Here is a 24,132-nt window from a genome sequence, read left to right on the forward strand (position 1 = left end):
TTCACTCCGAGGTCACTGTGTGATGTTACTCAATGACAACTTGTCTGCAGTTGTATTTTGGTTATGTTGGTGGTGAGGAAGGGGTGGCTCTCGTGGCCCTGTTGAGGGATGACCTTCACCCCCACGTGTCCAGTGCACATACTCACATCTGGATTTCCCATTTGGTTTTTTAACTGGTTTCTTTTTAAAACAAAATCACCACCCGCAACCCCAGAGAAAGGAAAGTCCATTGCCCCATGACCCTAAATATTTGACTCACCTCAGTTGATGACATCAGACTGGGTAGGTCAAGAGGGTGGTGCTGACTTGTGATCCCATTACTGTAATCTTAATGATGACTCATCATCTAGAGGTTGACATAACCACTCTCAGTGCTAGTTACCGAATTAGTGAAGGTGCCAGGATCTCTATGGTCTGGTTGGAAGTTTAAAACTGCTCCATCACATGTTGCTCTTTCCCTACAGATGCAGAATGTGAACTGGAACTTCTCCCTATCAGCTTCCTTCCCCTCTCTCCTCAATGCGTAGTGTGCAATATGTGTGAGCAATCTCTCCTACAGTGCTCTCAAATGTAGCAGCTGGTTTAGAATTCCCCTGAGCGTTATTCATATCACTGAGAGTCAGCTTCCTAATCTCTCTCAATGCTGGCTCCTTTCCCAAAAGTGGGACTTGCAGGAGGATGCTTTCCCAGGAGCCAATAGCTTTCTTTATCACACCTGTTAACAACAGCAACCTGTATTTATATAGCACTTTTAACATAGTAAAACATCCCAAACACTTCACAAAAACATTGTCAAACAAAATTTTACACCCAATCGCATGAGATATTAGGGTAGTTGATCAAAAACTTGGGCAAAAAAGTAGATTTTAAGGAGCAACTTAAAGAAGGATTGAGAGGCGAAGAGGAAGGAATCCCAGAGCTTAGGGCCCAAGCAGCTGAAGGCACAACCAACAAAAGCAGAGCGATTAAAATTGGGGATGCTTAAGAAGCCAGAATTAGAAGAGCACAGAGATGTCAGAAGCTTGTAAAGCACTGGGACTTCTCTCTAGATGGCCTCTATGATCTCCCAATGGCCTTGAGGAATTGAAGACAAGAATGAGAATTTGAATCTTTCATGCAGACAATAGCTGTTAAATATTATGGGAACATGGAATTCACAGTACTGTGCACAACCTTTGTTAGGTGATAGCTGTTGGGTTTAACCTATCTCCGTGTGCTGTACTTACCCAATGGGGAAGCTTGTGTAAACTGTGCCAGTTCTTGCTGATGTCGATGTCAGTGCAGTGCTCAACGCCAATCTTGTTTAATGGTGGCAGCCAACAGCAGTGTCACTGTTCTGGTCTGTATGCCTTAGTGCAGAAGCAGCAGAATTTCCATGTTGTTATATACAAGCCCTTCCTCCCCATGGAGGTTGCCAACATTCATTCATACCAACATACGAACTTATATACAAACATACATCCAAACATACGAATTAGGAGCAGGAGTAGACCATTCGACCCCTCGAGCCTGCTCTGCTATGTGATAAGAGCATGGCTGATCTGACTGTGGCCTCAACTACTTTCCCCTCTAACCCCTAAACACTCTCAGTTCCTTGTTTATCAAGAATCTATCTAACACAGCTTTAAATGTATTCAATCACCCAGCCTCCACTGCTCTCTGGAAAAGAGAATTCCACAGACTAATGACCTGCTGAAAGAAAAAAAAATCTCATCTCAGTTTTAAATGAGAGACCCCTTATTTTTAAATTGTGACCCTTAATTCAAGTCTCTCCCATAAGGGGAAACATTCAGCATCCACTCTGTCAAGTCCCCTCAGTATCTGATATGTTCCAATAAGATCACTTCTTATTCTTCTAAACTCAGACGAGTACAAGCCCAATCTGTCCAACATTTCTTCATGAGAAAAGACTTTCATCCCACGAATCAGACGGGTGAACCTTCTCTGAACTGCTTCTAATGCAGTTGTATCCTTTCTTAACTAAGGAGATCAAAACTGTACACATCCTGTAGAACTGTAGCAAACCTTCCGCTACTTTTATACTCCATTTCCCTTGCAATAAATGACAACATTCCATTTGCCATCCTAATCACTTGCTGCTCCTATATATTAACTTTTTGTGATTTATGTACCAGGACTCCCAGGTCCCGCTGCACCTCAGAGTTCTGCAATATCTCTCCATTTAAATAACAAGCTGCTTTTCTATTCTTCCTGTCACAGTAGACAAGTTCACATTTTCCTACATTATACTCCATGTGGCAAATTTTTGCCCACTCAGTTAATTTATCTCTGGAGGGAACAGCCTGCACTGAGCCTGACTAATAGTGTGATATTAATACTTTGTATTTCTGCCAGCAACATACAGTGCCAGTTTCTTGCCATCTAGCACTGAACTAATCGTAGTTTCAGACCCTAAATGCTTGAGTAACATCTTCTGATCCCACTTTTTCCCAACGTGACCAACCCCAGTATTCTAGGAGTAGATACCAATGCCCAGATCTGTGCCCAGTATTTCAAATGTAGATACAGTGCCAAAGCTGTGCCTAGTGCTCTAGGTGGATGGGTACCAGTATCCAGAGACCTGTCCAGTGCTCTGGGTGCAGGTGGTTACCAGTGACCAGAGCCATGCCCAGTGCTCTAGGTGGATGGGTACCAGTGTCCAGGGCTGTGCCCAGTGCTCTAGATGTGGATGGTTACCAGTGATCAGAGCTGTGCCCAGTGCTTTTGGTGTAGATGACTACCAGTTACCAGAGCTGTGCCCAGTGTCCTAGGTGTGGAAGGGTACCAGTGACCAGAGCTATGCCCAGTACTCGAGGTGTGGATGGTTCCCAGTGACCAGAGCTGTGCCCAGTGCTTTAGGTGTGGATGGGTACCAGTGACCAGAGCTGTGCCCAAAGTTCTGGGTGTGGATGGTTACCAGTGACCAGAGCAGTGCCCAGTGCTTTTGGTGTGGATGAGTACCAGTGATCAGAGCTGTGCCCAGTGCTTTTGGTGTGGATGAGTACCAGTTACCAGAGCTGTGCCCAGTTCTCTAGGTGTGGATGGGTACCAGTGACCAGAGCTGTGCCCAGTGCTTTTGGTGTGGATGGGTACCAGTGTCCAGAGCAGTGCCCAGTGCTTTTGGTATGGATGGTTACCAGTGATCAGAGCTGTGCCCAGTGCTTTTGGTGTGGATGAGTACCAGTGATCAGAGCTGTGCCCAGTGCTTTTGGTGTGGATGAGTACCAGTTACCAGGGCTGTGTCCAGTTCTCTAGGTGTGGATGGGTACCAGTGACCAGAGCTGTGCCCAGTGCTTTTGGTGTGGATGGGTACCAGTGTCCAGAGCTGTGCCCAGTGCTCTTGGTTTGGATGGGTACCAGTGACCAGAGCTGTGTCCAGTACTCTAGGCATAGATGGGTACCAGTATCCAGAGCTGTGCCCAGTGCTGTGGGTGTGGATGGTTACCAGTGATCAGAGCTGTGCCCAGTGCTTTAGGTGTGGATGGGTGCCAGTGACCAGGGCTGTGCCCAGTGCTCTGGATGTGGATGGTTACCAGTCTCCAGAGCTGTGCCTAGAGCCCTGGCTGTGGGTAGTTACCAGTGACCAGAGCTGTGCCCAGTGTTTTTGGTGTGTATGGGTACCAGTGTACAGAGCTGTGCCCAGTGCTGTTGGTTTGGGTGGGTACCAGTGACCAGAGCTGTGTCCAGTACTCTGGGTGAAGATGGGTACCAGTATCCAGAGCTGTGCCCAGTGCTCTGGGTGTGGATGGTTACCAGTGACCAGAGCTGTGCCCAGTGCTTTAGGTGTGGATGGGTACCAGTGACCAGGGCTGTGCCCAGTGCTCTGGATGTGGATGGTTACCAGTCTCCAGAGCTGTGCCTAGAGCCCTGGCTGTGGGTAGTTACCAGTGGCCAGAGCTGTGCCCAGTGTTTTTGGTGTGTATGGGTACCAGTGACCCGAGCTGTGTCCAGTACTCTGGGTGAAGATGGGTACCAGTATCCAGAGCTGTGCCCAGTGCTCTGGGTGTGGATGGTTACCATTGATCAGAGATGTGCCCAGTGCTTTAGGTGTGGATGGGTACCAGTGAGCAGAGCTGTGCCCAATCCTCTGAGTGTGGATGGGTACCAGTGACCAGATCTGTGCCCAGTACTCTAGGTGTGGATGAGTACAAGCTAACAGAGCTGTGCCCAGTGCTTTTGGTGTGGTTGAGTACCAGTGATCAGTGCTGTACCCAGTGCTCTAGGTGTGGATGGTTATCAGTGGTCAGAGCTGTGCCCAGTGTTTTAGGTGTGGATGAGTACCAGTGACCAGAGCTGTGTCCAGTGCTTTAGGTGTAGATGGGTACCAGTGTCTATGGCTGTGCCCAGCGCTTTTGGTGTGGATGGGTACTAGTTACCAGAGCTGTACCCAGTGCTAATGGTGTCGATAGGTTTCAGCTACCTGAGCTGAGCCCAGTGCTCTGGGTGAGGATGGTTACCGGTGCTCAGAGCTGTGCCCAGTGCTGTGGGTGTGGATGGTTACCAGTGACCAGAGCTGTGTTGAGTGCTCTAGGTGTAGATGAGTACCAGTGACCAGAGCTGTGCCCAGTGCTTTAGGAGTGGATGGGTACCAGTGACAGAGCTGTGCCCAGTGTTCTAGGTGTGCATGGGTACCAGTGTCCAGAGCTGTGCCCAGTACTCTGGATGTGGATGGTTACCAGTCTCCAGAGCTGTGCCTAGAGCCCTGGCTGTGGGTAGTTACCAGTGACCAGAGCTGTGCCCAGTGTTTTTGGTGTGTATGGGTACCAGTGACCCGAGCTGTGTCCAGTACTCTGGGTGAAGATGCGTACCAGTATCCAGAGCTGTGCCCAGTGCTCTGGGTGTGGATGGTTACCATTGATCAGAGATGTGCCCAGTGCTTTAGGTGTGGATGGATACCAGTGACCAGAGCTGTGCCCAGTGCTCTGGAGGTGGATGGTTACCAGTGTCCAGAGCTGTGCCTAGAGCCCTGGCTGTAGGTAGTTACCAGTGACCAGAGCTGTGCTGTGGCTCTGGGTGGTTACCAGTGACCAGAGCTGTGTCCAGTACTCTAGGTGTGGATGGGTACCAGTGACCAGAGCTGTGTCCACTGATTTAGGTGTGGATGGGTACCAGTGAGCAGAGCTGTGTCCAGTACTCTAGGTGTGGATGGGTACCAGTGTCCAGAGATGTGCCCTGTGCTCTGGGTGTGGATGGTTACCAGTGTCCAGAGCAGTGCCCCGTGCTCTAGGTATGGATGGTTACCAGTGATCAGAGCTGTGCCCTGTGCTTTTGGTGTGGATAGGCAGCAGTGTCCAGAGCTGTGCCCAGTGCTCTGGGTGTGGATGGTTACCAGTGTCCAGAGCTGTGCCCAGTGCTATAGGTGTGTATGTGTTCCAGTGACCAGAGCTGTGCCCAGTACTCTAGGTGTCGATGGGTAGCAGTGTACAGTTCCGTGCCCAGTGCTCTGGGTGTAGACGTTTACCATTGATCAGAGCTTTGCCCAGAGCATTAGGTGTGGATAGGTACCAGCGACAGAGCTGTGCCCAGTGCTCTGAATGTGGATGGTTATCAGTGTCCGGAGCTGTGCCCTGTGTCCTGGATGTTGGTGGTTATCAGTGAGTAGAGCTGTGCCCAGTGTTCTGGGTGTGGATGGGTACCAGTATCCAGAGCTGTGCTCAGTGCTCTGGGTGTGGATGGTTACCAGTGATCAGAGCTGTGCCCAGTGCTTTAGGTGTGGATGTGTACCAGTGACCAGATCTGTGCCCAGTGCTCTAGGTGTGGATGGGTACCTGTGTCCAGAGATGTGTCCAGTGCTCTGGGTGTGGATGGTTACCAGGACCAGAGCTGTACTCAATGCTTTAGGTGTGGATGGGTACCAGTGAGCAGAGCTGTGCCCAATCCTCTGAGTGTAGATGGGTACCAGTGACCAGATCTGTGCCCAGTACTCTAGGTGTGGATGAGTATAAGCGAACAGAGCTGTGCCCAGTGCTTTTGGTGTGGTTGAGTACCAGTGATCAGAGCTGTACCCAGTGCTCTAGGTGTGGATGGTTATCAGTGGTCAGAGCTGTGCCCAGTGTTTTAGGTGTGGATGAGTACCAGTGACCAGAGCTGTGTCCAGTGCTTTAGGTGTAGATGGGTACCAGTGTCTATGGCTGTGCCCAGCGCTTTTGGTGTGGATGGGTACTAGTTACCAGAGCTGTACCCAGTGCTAATGGTGTCGATAGGTTTCAGCTACCTGAGCTGAGCCCAGTGCTCTGGGTGAGGATGGTTACCGGTGCTCAGAGCTGTGCCCAGTGCTGTGGGTGTGGATGGTTACCAGTGACCAGAGCTGTGTTGAGTGCTCTAGGTGTAGATGAGTACCAGTGACCAGAGCTGTGCCCAGTGCTTTAGGAGTGGATGGGTACCAGTGACAGAGCTGTGCCCAGTGCTTTGGATGTGGATGGTTACCAGTGTCCAGAGCTGTGCCCAGTGCTCTGAGTGTGGGCCATTACCAGTGACCAGAGCTGTGCCCAGTGCTTTTGGTGTGGATGGGTACTAGTTACCAGAGCTGTACCCAGTGCTAATGGTGTCGACAGGTTTCAGCTACCTGAGCTGAGCCCAGTGCTCTAGGTGTGGATGGTTACCAGTGACCAGAGCTGTACCCAGTGCTTTTGGTGTGGATGGGTACCAGTTACCAGAGCTGTGCCCAGTGCTCTGGGTGTGGATGGTTACCAGTGACCAGAGCGGTGCCCAGTGCTTTTGGTGTGGATGGGTACCAGTTACCAAGCTCTGCCCAGTGCTCTGGGTTTGGATGGGTACCAATGTCCGGAGCAGTGCTCAATGCTCTGGGTGTGCATGGTTACCATTGATCAGAGCTGTGCCCAGTGCTTTAGGTATGGGTAGGTGCCAGCGACCAGAGCAGTGCCCAGTACTCTGGGTGTGTGTTGTTACCAGTGACGAGATCTGTGCCCAGTACTCTTGGTGTGTATGAATACCTGTTACCAGAGCTGTGCCCAGTGCATTAGGTGTGAATAGATACCAGTTACCAGAGCTGAGCCCAGTGTTCTAGGTGTGGATGGGTACCAGTGTCCAGATCTGTGCCCAGTGCTCTGGGTGTGGATGGTTTCATGTGACCGGAGCTGTGCCCAGTGCTTTTGGTGTGGATGGGTACCAGTTACCAGAGCTCTTCCCAGTGCTCTGGATGTGGATGGTTACCAGTGATCAGAGATGTGCCCTGTGCTTTAGGTGTGGATAGGCACCAGTGTCCACAGCTGTGCCCAGTGCTCCGGGTGTGGGTGGTTACCAGTGTCCAGAGCTGTGCCCAGTGCAATAGGTGTGTATGTGTTCCAGTGACCAGAGCTGTGTCCAGTACTCTAGGTGTCGATGGGTAGCAGTGTACAGTGCCGTGCCCAGTGCTCTGGGTGTAGATGTTTACCAGTGATCAGAGCTATGCCCAGTGCATTAGGTGTGGATAGGTACCAGCGGCAGAGCTGTGCCCAGTGCTCTGAATGTGAATGGTTATCAGTGTCCGCAACTGTGCCCAGTGTCCTGGGTGTTGGTGGTTAGCAGTGAGTAGAGCTGTGCCCAGTGCTCTGGGTGTGGATGGTTACCAGTGATCAGAGCTGTGCCCAGTGCTTTAGGTGTGGATGTGTACCAGCGACCAGATCTGTGCCCAGTGCTCTTGGTGTGTATGAGTACCTGTGTCCAGAGATGTGTCCAGTGCTCTGGGTGTGGATGGTTACCAGTGACCAGGTCTGTGCCTAGTACTCTATGTGTGGATGAGTACAAGCTAACAGAGCAGTGCCCAGTGCTTTTGTTGTGGTTGAGTACCAGTGTCCATAGCTGTGCCCAGTGCCCTGGGTGTAGATGGTTGTCAGTGTCCATAGCTGTGCCCAGTGCTATAGATGTGGATGGGTTCCAGTGACCAGAGCTCTGTCCAGTACTCCAGGTGTAGGTGGGTACGAGTGACCAGAGTTGTGCCCAGTGCTTTTTGTGTGGATGGGTACCAGTTACCGGAACTGTGCCCAGTGCTCTACGTTTGTATGGCTACCAATGTCCAGAGCAGCGCCCAGTGGTCTGGGTGTAGATGGGTACCAGTGTCCAGAGCTGTGCCCAGTGCTTTAGGTGTGTATGAGTACCAGTGTCCAGAGCAGTGCAACGTGCTCTTGGTGTGGATGAGTACCAGTAACCAGAGCTGCGCACAGTACTCTAGGTGGGGATGGTTACCAGTGATCAGAGCTGTGCTCAGTGCATTTGGTGTGGATGAACACCTGTTATGAGTGCTGTGCTCAGTGCTTTTGGTGTGGATGGGTATCAGTGGTCAGAGTTGTGCCCTGTGCTAAGGTTTGGATGGGCACCAGTGTCCAGAGATGTGCCCTGTGCTCTGGATGTGGGTGAGGATGGGTACCAGTGCTAAGAACTGTGCCCAGTGCTATAGGTGTGGATTGGTACCAGTAACGAGAGCTGTGTCGAGTGCTGTAGGTGTAGATGGGTACCAGTGTCTAATGCTGTGCTCAGTGCTTTAGGTGTGGATGGGCAACAGTGTCCAGAGCTGTGCCCAGTGCTCTGGGTGTGGATGGTTACCAGTGATCAGAGCTGTGCCCAGTGCTTTAGTTGTGGACGGCTACCAGTGCCCAGAGATGTGGCCAGTGGTCTGGGTCTGGGTGGTTACCAGTGACCAGAGCAGTGGCCCAGTTCTCTAGTTGTGTATGGGTACCGGTCTCCAGAGGTGTGTCCAGTGCTCTGGGTGTGGGTGGTTACCAGTGACCAGAGCAGTGCCCAGTACTCTAGGTGTGGATGACTACAAGCTAACAGAGCTGTTCCCAATACTTTTTGTGTGGTTGAGTACCAGTGACCAGAGCTGTGCCCAGTACTCTAGGTGTGGATGGTTACCAGTGATCAGAGCTGTACCCAGTGCTCTGGGTGTGGATGGTTATCAGTGGTCAGAGCTGTGCCCAGTGTTTTAGGTGTGAATGGGCACCAGTGTCCAGAGCTGTGCCCTGTGCTCTGGGTGTGGATGGTTACCAGTGTCCAGAGCTGGGCCCAGTGCTCTAGGTGTGAATGAGTACCAGTGACCGTGTTGAGTGACTGTGTTGAGTGCTCTAGGTGTAGATAGGTACCAGTGTCCAGTGCTGTGCCCCGTGCTCTGGGTGTGGATGGTTACCAGTGACCAGAGCTGTGCCCACTGCTTTAGGAGTGGATGGGTACCAGTGACCAGAGCTGTGCCCAGTGCTCTAGGTGTGTATGAGTACCAGTGCCCAGAGCTGTGCAAAGTGCTGTGGGTGTGGATGGGTACCAGTGACCAGATCTGTGCCCAGTACTCAGTGTGGATGAGTATGAGCTGACAGAGCTGTGCCCAGTGCTTTAGGAGTGGATGGGTACCAGTGACAGAGCTGTGCCCAGTGCTCTGGATGTGGATGGGTGCCAGTGTCCAGAGCAGTGCCCAGTGCTCTGGGTGTGGGTTGTTACCAGTGACCAGAGCTGTGCCCAGTACTCTAGGTGTGGATGACTACAAGCTAACAGAGCTGTTCCCAATACTTTTTGTGTGGTTGAGTACCAGTGACCTGAGCTGTGCCCAGTACTCTAGGTGTGGATGGTTACCAGTGATCAGAGCTGTACCCAGTGCTCTGGGTGTGGATGGTTATCAGTGGTCAGAGCTGTGCCCAGTGTTTTAGGTGTGAATGGGCACCAGTGTCCAGAGCTGTGCCCTGTGCTCTGGGTGTGGATGGTTACCAGTGTCCAGAGCTGGGCCCAGTGCTCTAGGTGTGGATGAGTACCAGTGACCGTGTTGAGTGACTGTGTTGAGTGCTCTAGGTGTAGATAGGTACCAGTGTCCAGTGCTGTGCCCCGTGCTCTGGGTGTGGATGGTTACCAGTGACCAGAGCTGTGCCCACTGCTTTAGGAGTGGATGGGTACCAGTGACCAGAGCTGTGCCCAGTGCTCTAGGTGTGTATGAGTACCAGTGCCCAGAGCTGTGCGAAGTGCTGTGGGTGTGGATGGGTACCAGTGACCAGATCTGTGCCCAGTACTCAGTGTGGATGAGTATGAGCTGACAGAGCTGTGCCCAGTGCTTTAGGAGTGGATGGGTACCAGTGACAGAGCTGTGCCCAGTGCTCTGGATGTGGATGGGTGCCAGTGTCCAGAGCAGTGCCCAGTGCTCTGGGTGTGGGTTGTTACCAGTGACCAGAGCTGTGCCCAGTACTCTAGGTGTGGATGACTACAAGCTAACAGAGCTGTGCCCAATACTTTTGGTGTGGTTGAGTGCCAGTGACCAGAGCTGTGCCCAGTACTCTAGGTGTGGATGGTTACCAGTGATCAGAGCTGTACCCAGTGCTCTGGGTGTGGATGGTTATCAGTGGTCAGAGCTGTGCCCAGTGTTTTAGGTGTGAATGGGCACCAGTGTCCAGAGCTGTGCCCTGTGCTCTGGGTGTGGATGGTTACCAGTGTCCAGAGCTGGGCCCAGTGCTCTAGGTGTGGATGAGTACCAGTGACCAGAGCTGTGTTGAGTGCTCTAGGTGTAGATGGGTACCAGTGTCCAGTGCTGTGCCCCATGCTCTGGGTGTGGCTGGTCACCAGTGATCAGAGCTGTGCCCACTGCTTTAGGAGTGGATGGGTACCAGTGACCAGAGCTGTGCCCAGTGCTCTAGGTGTGTATGAGTACCAGTGTCCAGAGCTGTGCGAAGTGCTGTGGGTGTGGATGGGTACCAGTGACCAGATCTGTGCCCAGTACTCTGTGTGGGTGAGTACAAGCTAACAGAGCTGTGCCCAGTGCTTTAGGAGTGGATGAGTACCAGTGACAGAGCTGTGCCCTGTGCTCTGGATGTGGATGGGTGCCAGTGTCCAGAGCAGTGCCCAGTGTTCTGGGTGTGGGTTGTTACCAGTGACCAGAGCTGTGCCCAGTACTCTTGGTGTGTATGATTACCTGTTACCAGAGCTGTGCCCAGTGCATTAGGTGTGGATAGATACCAGTTACCAGAGCTGTGCCCAGTGTTCTAGGTGTGGATGGGTACCAGTGTCCAGATCTGTGCCCAGTGCTCTGGGTGTGGATGGTTTCATGTGACCAGAGCTGTGCCCAGTGCTTTTGGTGTGGATGGGTACCAGTTACCAGAGCTGTGCCCAGTGCTCTAGGTTTGGATGGGTAGCAATGACCAGAGCAGTGCTTTGGGAGTGTTTGGTTACCAGTGATCAGAGCTGTGCCCTGTGCTTTAGGTGTGGATAGGTACCAGTGACAGAGCTGTGCCCAGTGCTCTGAATGTGGATGGTTATCAGTGTCCAGAGCTGTGCCCAGTGTCCTGAGTGTTGGTGGTTACCAGTGAGTAGAGCTGTGCCCAGTGCTCTGGGTGTGGATGGGTACCAGTATCCAGAGCTGTGCCCAGTGCTGTGGGTGTGGATGGTTACCAGTGACCAGATCTGTGCCTAGTACTCTGTGTGGATGAGTACAAGCTAACAGAGCTGTACCCAGTGTTTTAGGTGTGGATGGGCACCGGTGTCCAGAGATGTGCCCTGTGCTCTGGGTGTGGATGGTTACCAGTGTCCAGAGCTGTGCCCAGTGCTCTAGGTGTGGATGGGAACCAGTGACCAGAGCTGTGTCCAATGCTTTAGGTGTAGGTGGGTACCAGTGTCTAGAGCTGTGCCCAGTGTTCTGGGTGAGGATGGTTACTGGTGCTTAGAGCTGTGCCCAGTGCAATAGCTGTGGATGGGTACCCGTGACCAGAGCTGTGCCCAGTGCTCTGGGTGTGGATGGTTACCAGTGACCAGAGCTGTGCCCCGTGCTTTAGGAGTGGATGGGTACCAGTGACCAGAGCTGTGCCCAGTGCTCTAGGTGTGGATGAGTACCAGTGTCCAGAGCTGTGCCAAATGCTCTTGGTGTGGATGAGTACCAGTAACCAGAGCTGCGCACAGTACTCTAGGTGGGGATGGTTGCCAGTGATCAGAGCTGTGCTCAGTGCATTTGGTGTGGATGAACACCCGTTTTGAGTGCAGTGCTCAGTGCTTTTGGTGTGGATGGGTATCAGTGGTCAGAGCTGTGCCCTGTGCTTTAGGTTTGGATGGGCACCAGTGTCCAGAGCTGTGCCCAGTGCTCTGGGTGTGGGTGATGATGGTTACCAGTGCTCAGAGCTGTGCCCAGTGGTATAGGTGTGGATTGGTACCAGTAAACATTGCTGTGTCGAGTGCTCTAGGTGTAGACGGGTACCAGTGTCCAATGCTGTGTCCAATGCGTTAGGTGTGGATAGGTACCAGCGATAGAAATATGCCCAGTGCTCCAGGTGTGGATGGTTACCAGTCATCAGGGCTGTGTCCAGTATTTTAGGTGTACATGTGTACCGGTATCCAGAGCTGTGCCCAGTGCTCTGGGTGTGGATGGTTACCAGTGACCAGAGCTGTGCCCCATGCTTTAGGAGTGGATGGGTACCAGTGACCAGAGCTGTGCCCAGTGCTCTAGGTGTGTATGAGTACCAGTGTCCAGAGCTGTGCCAAATGCTTTTGGTGTGGATGGGTGCCAGTAACCAGAGCTGCGCCCAGTACTCTAGGTGGGGATGCTTGCCAGTGATCAGAGCTGTGTTCAGTGCATTTGGTGTGGATGAACACCCGTTTTGAGTGCTGTGCTCAGTGCTTTTGGTGTGGATGGGTATCAGTGGTCAGAGCTGTGCCCTGTGCTTTAGGTTTGGATGGGCACCAGTGTCCAGAGCTGTGTCCAGTGCTCTGGGTGTGGGTGAGTATGGTTACCAGTGCTCAGAGCTGTGCCCAGTGGTACAGGTGTGGATTGGTACCAGTAAACATTGCTGTGTCGAGTGCTCTAGGTGTAGATGGGTACCAGTATCCAACGCTGTGTCCAATGCATTAGGTGTGGATAGGTACCAGCGATAGAGCTGTGCCCAGTGCTCCAGGTGTGGATGGTTACCAGTGATCAGGGCTGTGTCCAGTATTCTAAGTGTAGATGTGTACCGGTATCCGGAGCTGTGCCCAGTGCTCTGGGTGTGGATGGTTACCAGTGATCAGAGCTGTGCCCAGTGCTTTAGTTGTGGGTGGTTATCAGTGACCAGGGCTGTGCCCAGTTCTCTAGTTGTGTATGGGTACCAGTGTCCAGAGGCGTGCCCAGTGCTCTGGGTGTGGGTGGTTACCAGTGACCAGAGCAGTGCACGTGCTCTAGATGTGTATGCTTACCAGTGTCCAGAGCTGTGCCCAGTGCTGTGGCTGTGGATGGTTACCAGTGACCAGAGCTGTGCCCAGTGCTTTTGGTGTGGATGGGTACCAGTTACCAGAGCTGTGCCCAGTGCTCTGTATGTGGATGGTTACCAGTATCCAGAGCAGTGCTCTGGGTGTGGGTTGTTATCAGTGAACAGAGCTGTGCCCAGTACTCTTGGTGTGTATGACTACCTGTTACCAGAGCTGTGCCCAGTGCATTGGGTGTGGATAGATACCAGTTACCTGAGCTGAGCCCAGTGTTCTAGGTGTGGATGGGTACCAGTGTCCAGATCTGTGCCCAGTGCTCTGGGTGTGGATGGTTTCATGTGACCAGAGCTGTGCCCAGTGCTTTAGTTGTGGATGGCTCCCAGTGACCAGAACTGTTTCCACTGGTCTGGGTGTGGGTGGTTACCAGTGACCACAGCTGTGCCCAGTTCTCTAGTTGTGTATGGGTACCGATGTCCAGAGCTGTGGCCAGTGCTCTGGGTGTGGGTGGTTACCAGTGACCAGAGCAGTGCCCGTGCTCTAGGTGTGTATGAGTACTCGTGTCCAGAGCTGTGCCAACTGCTCTAGGTGTGGATGAGTACCAGTGACCAGATCTATGCCCAGTGCTCTAGGTGTGGATGAGTACAAGCTAACAGAGCTGTGCCCAGTGCTTTTGGTGTGATTGAGTACCAGTGACCAGAGCTGTGCCCAGTGCTTTAGGTGTAGATGGGTACCAGTGTCTAGAGCTGTTCCCAGTGCTCTGGGTGAGGATGGTTACCGGTGCTCAGAGCTGTGCCCGGTGCTCTACGTTTGTATGGCTACCAATGTCCAGAGCAGCACCCAGTGGTCTGGGTGTAGATGAGTACCAGCTAACAGAGCTGTGCCCAGTGCTTTTGGTGTGGATGGTTACCAGTGATCGGAGCTGTACCCAGTGTTTTAGGTGAGGATGGGCACCGGTGTCCAGAGCTGTGCCCTGTGCTCTGGGTGTGGATGGTTACCAGTGTCCAGAGCTGTGCCCAGTGCTCTAGGTGTGGATGGGTACCAGTGACCAGAGCTGTGTCCAGTGCTTTAGGTGTAGATGGGTACCAGTGTCTCGAGCTGTGCCCAGTGCTCTGGGAGTGGATGGTTACCGGTGCTCAGAGCTGTGCCAAGTGCAATAGCTGTGGATGGGTACCCATGACCAGAGCTGTGCCCAGTGCTCTGGGTGTGGATGGTTACCAGTGACCAGAGCTGTGCTCAATGCTTTAGGTGTGGATGGGTACCAGTGAGCAGAGCTGTGCCCAATCCTCTGGGTGCGCATGGTTACCAGTGACCTGAGCAGTGCCCAGTGCTCTAGGTGTGTATAAGTACCAGTGATCAGAGCTGTGCCAAGTGCTCTAGTTGTGGGTGGGTACCAGAGACCAGATCTGTGCCCAGTACTCTATATGGATGAGTACAAGCTAACAGAGCTGTGCCCAGTGCTTTTGGTGTGTTTGAGTACCAGTGACCAGAGCTGTGCCCACTACTCTAGGTGTCGATGGGTAGCACTGTACAGTGCCATGCCCAGTGCTCTAGGTGTGTATAAGTACCAGTGTCCAGAGCTGTGCCAAGTGCTCTAGGTATGGGTGGGTACCAGTGATCAGAGCTTTGCTCAGTTTTCTGGTTGTGGATTGTTACCAGTGTACAAAGCTGTGCCCAGTGCTCTAGGTGTGTATGAGTGCCAGTAGCCAGAGCTGTTCTCAATGCTCTAGGTGTGGATGGTTACCAGTGACCTGATCTGTGCCCAGTAATCTAGGTGTGGATGGTTACCAGTGTCCAGAACTGTGCCCAGTGCTCTTGGTGTGGATGGGTACCTGTGTCCAGAAATGTGTCCAGTGCTCTGGGTGTGGATGGTTACCAGTGACCAGATCTGTGCCCAGTGCTCTAGGTGTGGATGGTTACCAGTGTCCAGAACTGTGCCCAGTGCTCTTGGTGTGGATGTGTACCAGCGACCAGATCTGTGCCCAGTGCTCTAGGTGTGGATGGGTACCTGTGTCCAGAAATGTGTCCAGTGCACTGGGTGTGGATGGTTACCAGTGACCAGAGCTGTGCTTAATGCTTTAGGTGTGGATCGGTACCAGTGAGCAGAGCTGTGCCCAATCCTCTGGGTGCAGATGGTTACCAATGACCAGAGTAGTGCCCAGTGCTCTAGTTGTGTATGAGTACCAGTGTCCAGAGCTGTGCCAAGTGCTCTACTTGTGGGTGGGTACCAGTGACCAGATCTGTGCCCAGTACTCTATGTGTGGATGAGTACAAGCTAACAGAGCTGTGCCCAGTGCCTTTGGTGTGGTTGAGTATCAGTGACCAGAGCTGTGCCCAGTGCTATAGGTGTGTATGTGTTCCAGTGACCAGAGCTGTGTCCAGTTCTCTAGGTGTCGATGGGTAGCAGTGTACAGTGCCGTGCCCAGTGCTCTAGGTGTAGACGTTTACCAGTGATCAGAGTTGTGCCCCGTGCATTAGGTGTGGATAGGTACCAGCGACAGCTGTGCCCAGTGCTCTGAATGTGGATGGTTATCAGTGCCCGGAGCTGTGCCCAGTGTCCTGGGTGTTGGTGGTTACCAGTGAGTAGAGCTGTGCCCAGTGCTCTGGGTGTCAATGGGTACCAGTAACCAGAGCTGTGCCCAGTTCTGTGGGTGTGTTTGTTTACCAGTGATCAGAACTGTGCCCCGTGCATTAGGTGTGGATAGGTACCAGCGACAGAGCTGTGCCCAGTGCTCAGAATGTGGATGGTTACCAGTGTCCAGAGCTGTGCCCAGTGCTATAGGTGTGTATGTGCTCCAGTGACCAGAGCTGTGTCCAGTACTCTAGGTGTCGATGGGTAGCAGTGTACAGTGCCGTGCCCAGTGCTCTAGGTGTAGACGTTTACCAGTGATCAGAGTTGTGCCCCGTGCATTAGGTGTGGATAGGTACCAGCGACAGAGCTGTGCCCGGTGCTCTGAATGTGGATGGTTATCAGTGTCTGGAGCTGTGCCCAGTGTCCTGGGTGTTGGTGGTTACCAGTGAGTAGAGCTGTGCCCAGTGCTCTGGGTGTGGATGGGTACCAGTATCCAGAGCTGTGCCCAGTGCTCTGGGTGTGGATGGTTACCAGTGATCAGAGCTGTGCCCAGTGCTTTAGGTGTGGATGTGTACCAGCGACCAGATCTGTGCCCTGTGCTCTAGGTGTGGATGGGTACCTGTGTCCAGAGATGAGTCCAGTGCTCTGGGTGTTGTTGGTTACCAGTGACCAGAGCTGTGCTCAATGCTTTAGATGTGGATGGGTACCAGTGAGCAGAGCTGTGCCCAATCTTCTGGGTGCGGATGGTTTCCAGTGTCCAGAGCTTTGCCAAGTGCTCTAGGTATGGGTGGGTACAAGTGATCAGAGCTTTGCTCATTGCTCTGGTTGTGGATTGTTACCAGTGTACAGAGCTGTGCCCAGTGCTCTAGGTGTATATGAGTACCAGTATCCAGAGCTGTTCTCAATGCTGTAGGTGTGGATGGTTTCCAGTGACCAGATCTGTGCCCAGTACTCTAGGTGTGGATGGTTACCAGTGTCCAGAACTGTGCCCAGTGCTCTTGGTGTGGACGTGTACCAGTGACCAGATCTGTGCCCAGTGCTCTAGGTGTGGATGGTTACCAGTGTCCAAAATTGTGCCCAGTGCTCTTGGTGTGGATGTGTACCAGCGACCAGATCTGTGCCCAGTGCTCTAGGAGTGGATGGGTACCTGTGTCCAGAAATGTGTCCAGTGCTCTGGGTGTGGATGGTTACCAGTGACCAGAGCTGTGCTCAATGCTTTAGGAGTGGATGGGTACCAGTGACCAGAGCTGTGCTCCATCCTCTGGCTGCGGATGGTTACCAGTGACCAGAGCAGTGCCCAGTGCTCTAGGTGTGTATAAGTACCAGTGTCCAGAGCTGTGCCAAGTGCTCTAGGTGTGAGTAGGTACCAGAGACCAGATCTGTGCCCAGTACTCTGTGGATCAGTACAAGCTAACAGAGCTGTGCCCAGTGCTTTTGGTGTGGTTGAGTACCAGTGACCAGAGCTGTGCCTACTACTCTAGGTGTGGATGATTACCAGTGTTCAGAGCTGTGCCCAGTGCTCAGGGTGTGGATGGGTACCAGTGTCCAGATCTGTGCCCAGAGCTCTGGATGGTTTCATGTGACCTGAGCTGTGCCCAGTGCTTTAGTTGTGGATGGCTCCCAGTGACCAGAGCTGTGGCCAGTGGTCTGGGTGTGGGTGGTTACCAGTGATCAGAGCAGTGCCCGTGGTCTAGGTGTGTATAAGTACTCGTGTCCAGAGCTGTGCCAAGTGCTCTAGGTGTGGATGAGTACCAGTGACCAGATCTGTGCCCAGTACTCCATGTGTGGATGAGTACAAGCTAACAGAGCTGTGCCCAGTGCTTTTGGTGTGATTGAGTACCAGTGACCAGAGCTGTGCCCAGTGCTTTAGGTGTAGATGGGTACCAGTGTCTAGAGCTGTGCCCAGTGCTCTGGGTGAGGATGGTTACCGGTGCTCAGAGCTGTGCCCGGTGTTCTACGTTTGTATGGCTACCCATGTCCAGAGCAGCACCCAGTGGTCTGGGTGTAGATGAGTACCTTCTAACAGAGCTGTGCCCAGTGCTTTTGGTGTGGATGGTTACCAGTGATCGGAGCTGTACCCAGTGTTTTAGGTGTGGATGGGCACCGGTTTCCAGAGCTGTGCCCTGTTCTCTGGGTGTGGATGGTTACCAGTGTCCTGAGCTGTGCCCAGTGCTCTAGGTGTGGATGGGTACCAGTGACCAGAGCTGTGTCCAGTCAATAGCTGTGGATGGGTACCCGTGACCAGAGCTGTGCCCAGTGCTCTGGGTGTGGATGGTTACCAGTGACCAGAGCTGTGCCCCGTGCTTTAGGAGTGGATGGTTACCAGTGACCAGAGCTGTGCCCAGTGCTCTATTTGTGTATGAGTACCAGTGTCCAGAGCTGTGCCAAATGCTCTTGGTGTGGATGAGTACCAGTAACCAGAGCTGCGCACAGTACTCTAGGTGGGGATGGTTGCCAGTGATCAGAGCTGTGCTCAGTGCATTTGGTGTGGATGAACACCCGTTTTGAGTGCTGTGCTCAGTGCTTTTGGTGTGGATGGGTATCAGTGGTCAGAGCTGTGCCCTGTGCTTTAGGTTTGGATGGGCACCAGTGTCCAGAGCTATGTCCAGTGCTCTGTGTGTGGGTGAGGATGGTTACCAGTGCTCAGAGCTGTGCCCAGTGGTATAGGTGTGAATTGGTACCAGTAAACATTGCTGTGTCGAGTGCTCTAGGTGTAGATGAGTACCAGTGTCCAATGCGTTAGGTGTGGATAGGTACCAGCGATAGAGCTGTGCCCAGTGCTCCAGGTGTGGATGGTTACCAGTGATCAGGGCTGTGTCCAGTATTCTAGGTGTAGATGTGTACTGGTATCCAGAGCAGTGCCCAGTGCTCTAGGTGTGTATAAGTACCAGTGTCCAGAGCTGTGCCAAGTGCTCTAGTTATGGGTGGGTACCAGTGATCAGAGCTTTGCTCAGTGCTCTGGTTGTGGATTGTTACCAGTGTACAGAGCTGTGCCCAGTGCTCTAGGTGTGTATGAGTACCAGTATCCAGAGCTGTTCTCAATGCTGTAGGTGTGGATGGTTACCAGTGTCCAGATCTGTGCCCAGTGCTCTTGGTGTGGATGTGTACCAGCGACCAGATCTGTGCCCAGTGCTCTAGGTGTGGATTGGTACCTGTGTCCAGAAATGTGTCCAGTTCTCTGGGTGTGGATGGTTACCAGTGACCAGAGCAGTGCCCAGTGCTCTAGTTGTGTATGAGTACCAGTGTCCAGAGCTGTGCCCAGTGCTTTTGGTGTGGTTGAGTACCAGTGACTAGAGCTGTGCACAGTGCTATAGGTGTGTATGTGTTCCAGTGACCAGAGCTGTGTCCAGTACTCTAGGTGTCGATGGGTAGCAGTGTACAGTGCCATGCCCAGTGCTCTAGGTGTAGACATTTACTAGTGATCAGATTTGTGCCCCGTGCATTAGGTGTGGATATGTAGCAGCGACAGAGCTGTGCCCAGTGCTCTGAATGTGGATGGTTATCAGTGTCCGGAGCTGTGCCCAGTGTCCTGGGTGTTGGTGGTTACCAGTGAGTAGAGCTGTGCCCAGTGCTCTGGGTGTGGATGGGTACCAGTATCCAGAGCTGTGCCCAGTGCTCTGGGTGTGGATCGTCACCAGTGATCAGAGCTGTGCCCAGTGCTTTAGGTGTGGATGTGTACCAGCGACCAGATCTGTGCCCAGTGCTCTAGGTGTGGATGGGTACCTGTGTCCAGAGATGTGTCCAGTGCTCTGGGTGGATGAGTACAAGCTAACAGAGCTGTGCCCAGTGCTTTTGATGTGGTTGAGTATCAGTGACCAGAGCTGTGCCTAATATTCTAGGTGTGGATGATTACCAGTGTTCAGAGCTGTGCCCAGTGCTCAGGGTGTGGATGGGTACCAGTGTCCAGATCTGTGCCCAGTGCTCTGGGTATGGATGGTTACATGTGACCAGAGCTCTGCCCAGTGCTTTAGTTGTGGATGGCTCCCAGTGACCAGAGCTGTGGCCAGTGGTCTGGGTGTGGGTGGTTACCAGTGACCAGAGCTGTGCCCAGTTCTCTAGTTGTGTATGGGTACCGGTGTCCAGAGCTGTGGCCAGTGCTCTGTGTGTGGGTGGTTACCAGTGACCAGAGCAGTGCCCATGCTCTAGGTGTGGATGAGTACTAGAGACCAGATCTGTGCCCAGTACTCTAGGTGTGGATGAGTACAAGCTAACAGAGCTGTGCCCAGTGCTGTTGGTGTGATTGAGTGCCAGTGACCAGAGCTGTGCCCAGTGCTTTAGGTGTAGATGGGTACCAGTGTCTAGAGCTGTGCCCAATGCTCTGGGTGAGGATGGTTACCGGTGCTCAGAGCTGTGCCTGGTGCTCTACGTTTGTATGGCTACCAATGTCCAGAGCAGCACCCAGTGGTCTGGGTGTAGATGAGTACCAGCTAACAGAGCTGTGCCCAGTGCTTTTGGTGTGGATGGTTACCAGTGATCGGAGCTGTACCCAGTGTTTTAGGTGTGGATGGGCACCGGTTTCCAGAGCTGTGCCCTGTGCTCTGGGTGTGAATGGTTACCAGTGTCCTGAGCTGTGCCCAGTGCTCTAGGTGTGGATGTGTAGCAGTGACCAGAGCTGTGTCCAGTGCTTTAGGTGTAGATGGGTAACAGTGTCTAGAGCTGTGCCCAGTGCTCTGGGTGAGGATGGTTACCGGTGCTCAGAGCTGTGCCCAGTGCTGTGGGTGTGGATGGTTACCAGTGACCAGAGCTGTGCCCCGTGCTTTAGGAGTGGATGGTTACCAGTGACCAGAGCTGTGCCCAGTGCTCTAGGTGTGGATGAGTACCAGTAACCAGAGTTGCGCAAAGTACTCTAGGTGGGGACGGTTGCCAGTGATCAGAGCTGTGCTCAGTGCATTTGGTGTGTATGAACACCCGTTTTGTGTGCTGTGCTCAGTGCTTTTGGTGTGGATGGGTATCAGTGGTCAGAGCTGTGCCCTGTGCTTTAGGTTTGGATGGGCACCAGTGTCCAGAGCTGTGCCCAATGCTCTGGGTGTGGGTGAGGATGGTTACCAGTGCTCAGAGCTGTGCCCAGTGGTATAGGTGTGAATTGGTACCAGTAAACATTGCTGCGTCGAGTTCTCTAGTTGTAGATGGGTACCAGTGTCCAATGCTGTGTCCAATGCGTTAGGTGTGGATAGGTACCAGCGATAGAGCTGTGCCCAGTGCTCCAGGTGTGGATGGTTACCCGTGATCAGGGCTGTGTCCAGTATTCTAGGTGCAGATGTGTACCGGTATCCAGAGCTGTGCCCAGTGCTCTGGGTGTGGATGGTTACCAGTGATCAGAGCTGTTCCCCCTGCTTTAGGAGTGGATGGGTACCAGTGACCAGAGCTGTGCCCAGTGCTCTAGTTGTGTATGGGTACCAGTGTCCAGAGCTGTGCCAAATGCTCTTGGTGTGGATGAGTACCAGTAACCAGAGCTGCGCACATTACTCAAGGTGGGGATGGTTGCCAGTGATCAGAGCTGTGCTCAGTGCATTTGGTGTGGATGAACACCTGTTTTGAGTGCTGTGCTCAGTGCTTTTGGTGTGGATGGGTATCAGTTGTCAGAGCTGTGCCCTGTGCTTTAGGTTTGGATGGGCACCAGTGTCCAGAGCTGTGCCCAGTGCTCTGGGTGTGGATGGTTTCATGTGACCAGAGCTGTGCCCAGTGCTTTTGGTGTGGATGGGTACCAATTACCAGAGCTGTGCCCAGTGCTCTAGGTTTGGATGGGTAGCAATGACCAGAGCAGTGCTTTGGGTGTGTTTGGTTACCAGTGATCAGAGCTGTGCCCTGTGCTTTAGGTGTGGATAGGCACCAGTGTCCGGAGCTGTGCCCAGTGCACTGGGTGTGGATGATTACCAGTGTCCAGAGCTGTGCCCAGTGCTATAGGTGTGTATGTGTTCCAGTGACTAGAGCTGTGTCCAGTACTCTAGGTGTCGATGGGTCGCAGTGTACAGTGCCGTGCCCAGTGCTCTAGGTGTAGACGTTTACCAGTGATCAGAGATGTGCCCCATGCATTAGGTGTGGATAGGTACCAGTGACAGCGCTGTGCCCAGTGCTCTGAATGTGGATGGTTATCAGTGTCTGGAGCTGTGCCCAGTGTCCTGGGTGTGGGTGGTTACCAGTGACCAGAGCTGTGCTCAATGCTTTTGGTGTGGATGGGTACCAGTGACCAGAGCAGTGCCCAGTGCTCTAGGTGTGTATAAGTACCAGTGTCCAGAGCTGTGCCAAGTGCTCTAGTAATGGGTGGGTACCAGTGATCAGAGCTTTGCTCAGTGCTCTGGTTGTGGATTGTTAACAGTGTCCAGAGCTGTGCCCAGTGCTCTAGGTGTGTATGAGTACCAGTATCCAGAGCTGTTCTCAATGCTCTAGGTGTGGATGGTTACCAGTGACCAGATCTGTGCCCAGTACTCTAGGTGTTGATGGTTACCAGTGTCCAGAACTGTGCCCAGTGCTCTTGGTGTGGATGGTACCTGTGTCCGAAATATGTCCAGTGCTCTGGGTGTGGATGGTTACCAGTGACCAGAGCTGTGCTCAATGCTTTAGGTGTGGATGGGTACCAGTGAGCAGAGCTGTGCCCAATCCTCTGGGTGCGGATGGCTACCAGTGACCAGATCTGTGCCCAGTACTCTAGGTGTTGATGGTTACCAGTGTCCAGAACTGTGCCCAGTGCTCTTGGTGTGGATGGTACCTGTGTCCGAAATATGTCCAGTGCTCTGGGTGTGGATGGTTACCAGTGACCAGAGCTGTGCTCAATGCTTTAGGTGTGGATGGGTACCAGTGAGCAGAGCTGTGCCCAATCCTCTGGGTGCGGATGGCTACCAGTGACCAGAGCAGTGCCCAGTGCTCTAGTTGTGTATGAGTACCAGTGTCCAGAGCTGTGCCAAGTGCTCTAGGTGTGGGTGGGTACCAGTGACCACATCTGTGCCCAGTACTCTATGTGTGGATGAGTACAAGCTAACAGCGCTGTGCCCCGTGCTTTTGGTGTGGTTGAATACCAGTGACTAGAGCTGTGCCCAGTGCTATAGGTGCGTATGTGCTCCAGTGACCAGAGCTGTGTCCAGTACTCTAGGTGTCGATGGGTAGCAGTGTACAGTGCCGTGCCCAGTGCTCTAGGTGTAGACATTTACCAGTGATCAGAGTTGTGCCCCGTGCATTAAGTGTGGATAGGTACCAGCGACAGAGCTGTGCCCGGTGCTCTGAATGTGGATGGTTATCAGTGTCCGGAGCTGTGCCCAGTGTCCTGGGTGTTGGTGGTTACCAGTGAGTAGAGCTGTGCCCAGTGCTCTGGGTGTGGATGGGTACTAGTATCCAGAGCTGTGCCCAGTGCTCTGGGTGTGGATCATTACCAGTGATCAGAGCTGTGCCCAGTGCTTTAGGTGTGGATGTGTACCAGCGACCAGATCTGTGCCCGGTGCTCTAGTTGTGGATGGGTACCTGTGTCCAGAGATGTGTCCAGTGCTCTGGGTGTGGATGGTTACCAGTAACCAGAGCAGTGCCCAGTGCTCTAGGTGTGTATAAGTACCAGTGTCCAGAGCTGTGCCAAGTACTCTAGGTGTGAGTGGGTACCAGAGACCAGATCTGTGCCCAGTACTCTGTGTGGATGGGTACAAGCTAACAGAGCTGTGCCCGGTGCTTTTGGTGTGGTTGAGTACCAGTGACCAGAGCTGTGCCTACTACTCTAGGTGTGGATGATTACCAGTGTTCAGAGCTGTGCCCATTGCTCTTGGTGTGGATGATTATCAGTGATCAGAGCTGTGCCCAGTGCTTTAGATGTGGATGGTTACCAGTGTCCAGACCTGTGCCCAATGCTCTAGGTGTGGATGAGTACCAGTATCCAGAGCTGTTCTCAGTGGTCCAGGTGTGGATGGGTACCAGTGACCAGATCTGTGCCCAGTGCTCTGGGTGTGGATGGTTACCAGTGACCAGAGCTGTGCCCAATGATTTAGGTGTGGATGGGTACCAGTGACCAGAGCTTTGCCCAGTGCTCTGGGTGTGGATTGTTACCAGTGTCCAGAGCTGTGCCCAGTGCTCTGAATGTGGATGGGTACCAGTGTCCAGAGCTGTTCTCAGTGCTCCACGTGTGGATGGGTACCAGTGACCAGATCTGTGCCAAGTACTCTTGGTGTCGATGGGTACCAGTCTCCAGAACTGTGCAAAGTGCTCTGGGTGTGGATGGTTACCAGTGATCAGATCTGTGACCAGTGCTTTAGGTGTGGTTGGGTTCCAGTGCTCAGAGCTTTGCCCAGTGCTCTGGGTGTGGATTGTTAACAGTGTCCAGAGCTGTGCACAGTGCTCTAGGTGTGTATGTGTACCAGTATCCAGAGCTGTTCTCAGTGGTCTAGGTGTGGATGGGTACCAGTGACCAGATCAGTGCCCAGTACTCTAGTTGTGTATGGTTACCACTGTCCAGAACT

This window comes from Carcharodon carcharias, chromosome 8 (genome assembly GCF_017639515.1).
Source record: "Carcharodon carcharias isolate sCarCar2 chromosome 8, sCarCar2.pri, whole genome shotgun sequence".
Taxonomy (NCBI): domain Eukaryota; kingdom Metazoa; phylum Chordata; class Chondrichthyes; order Lamniformes; family Lamnidae; genus Carcharodon; species Carcharodon carcharias.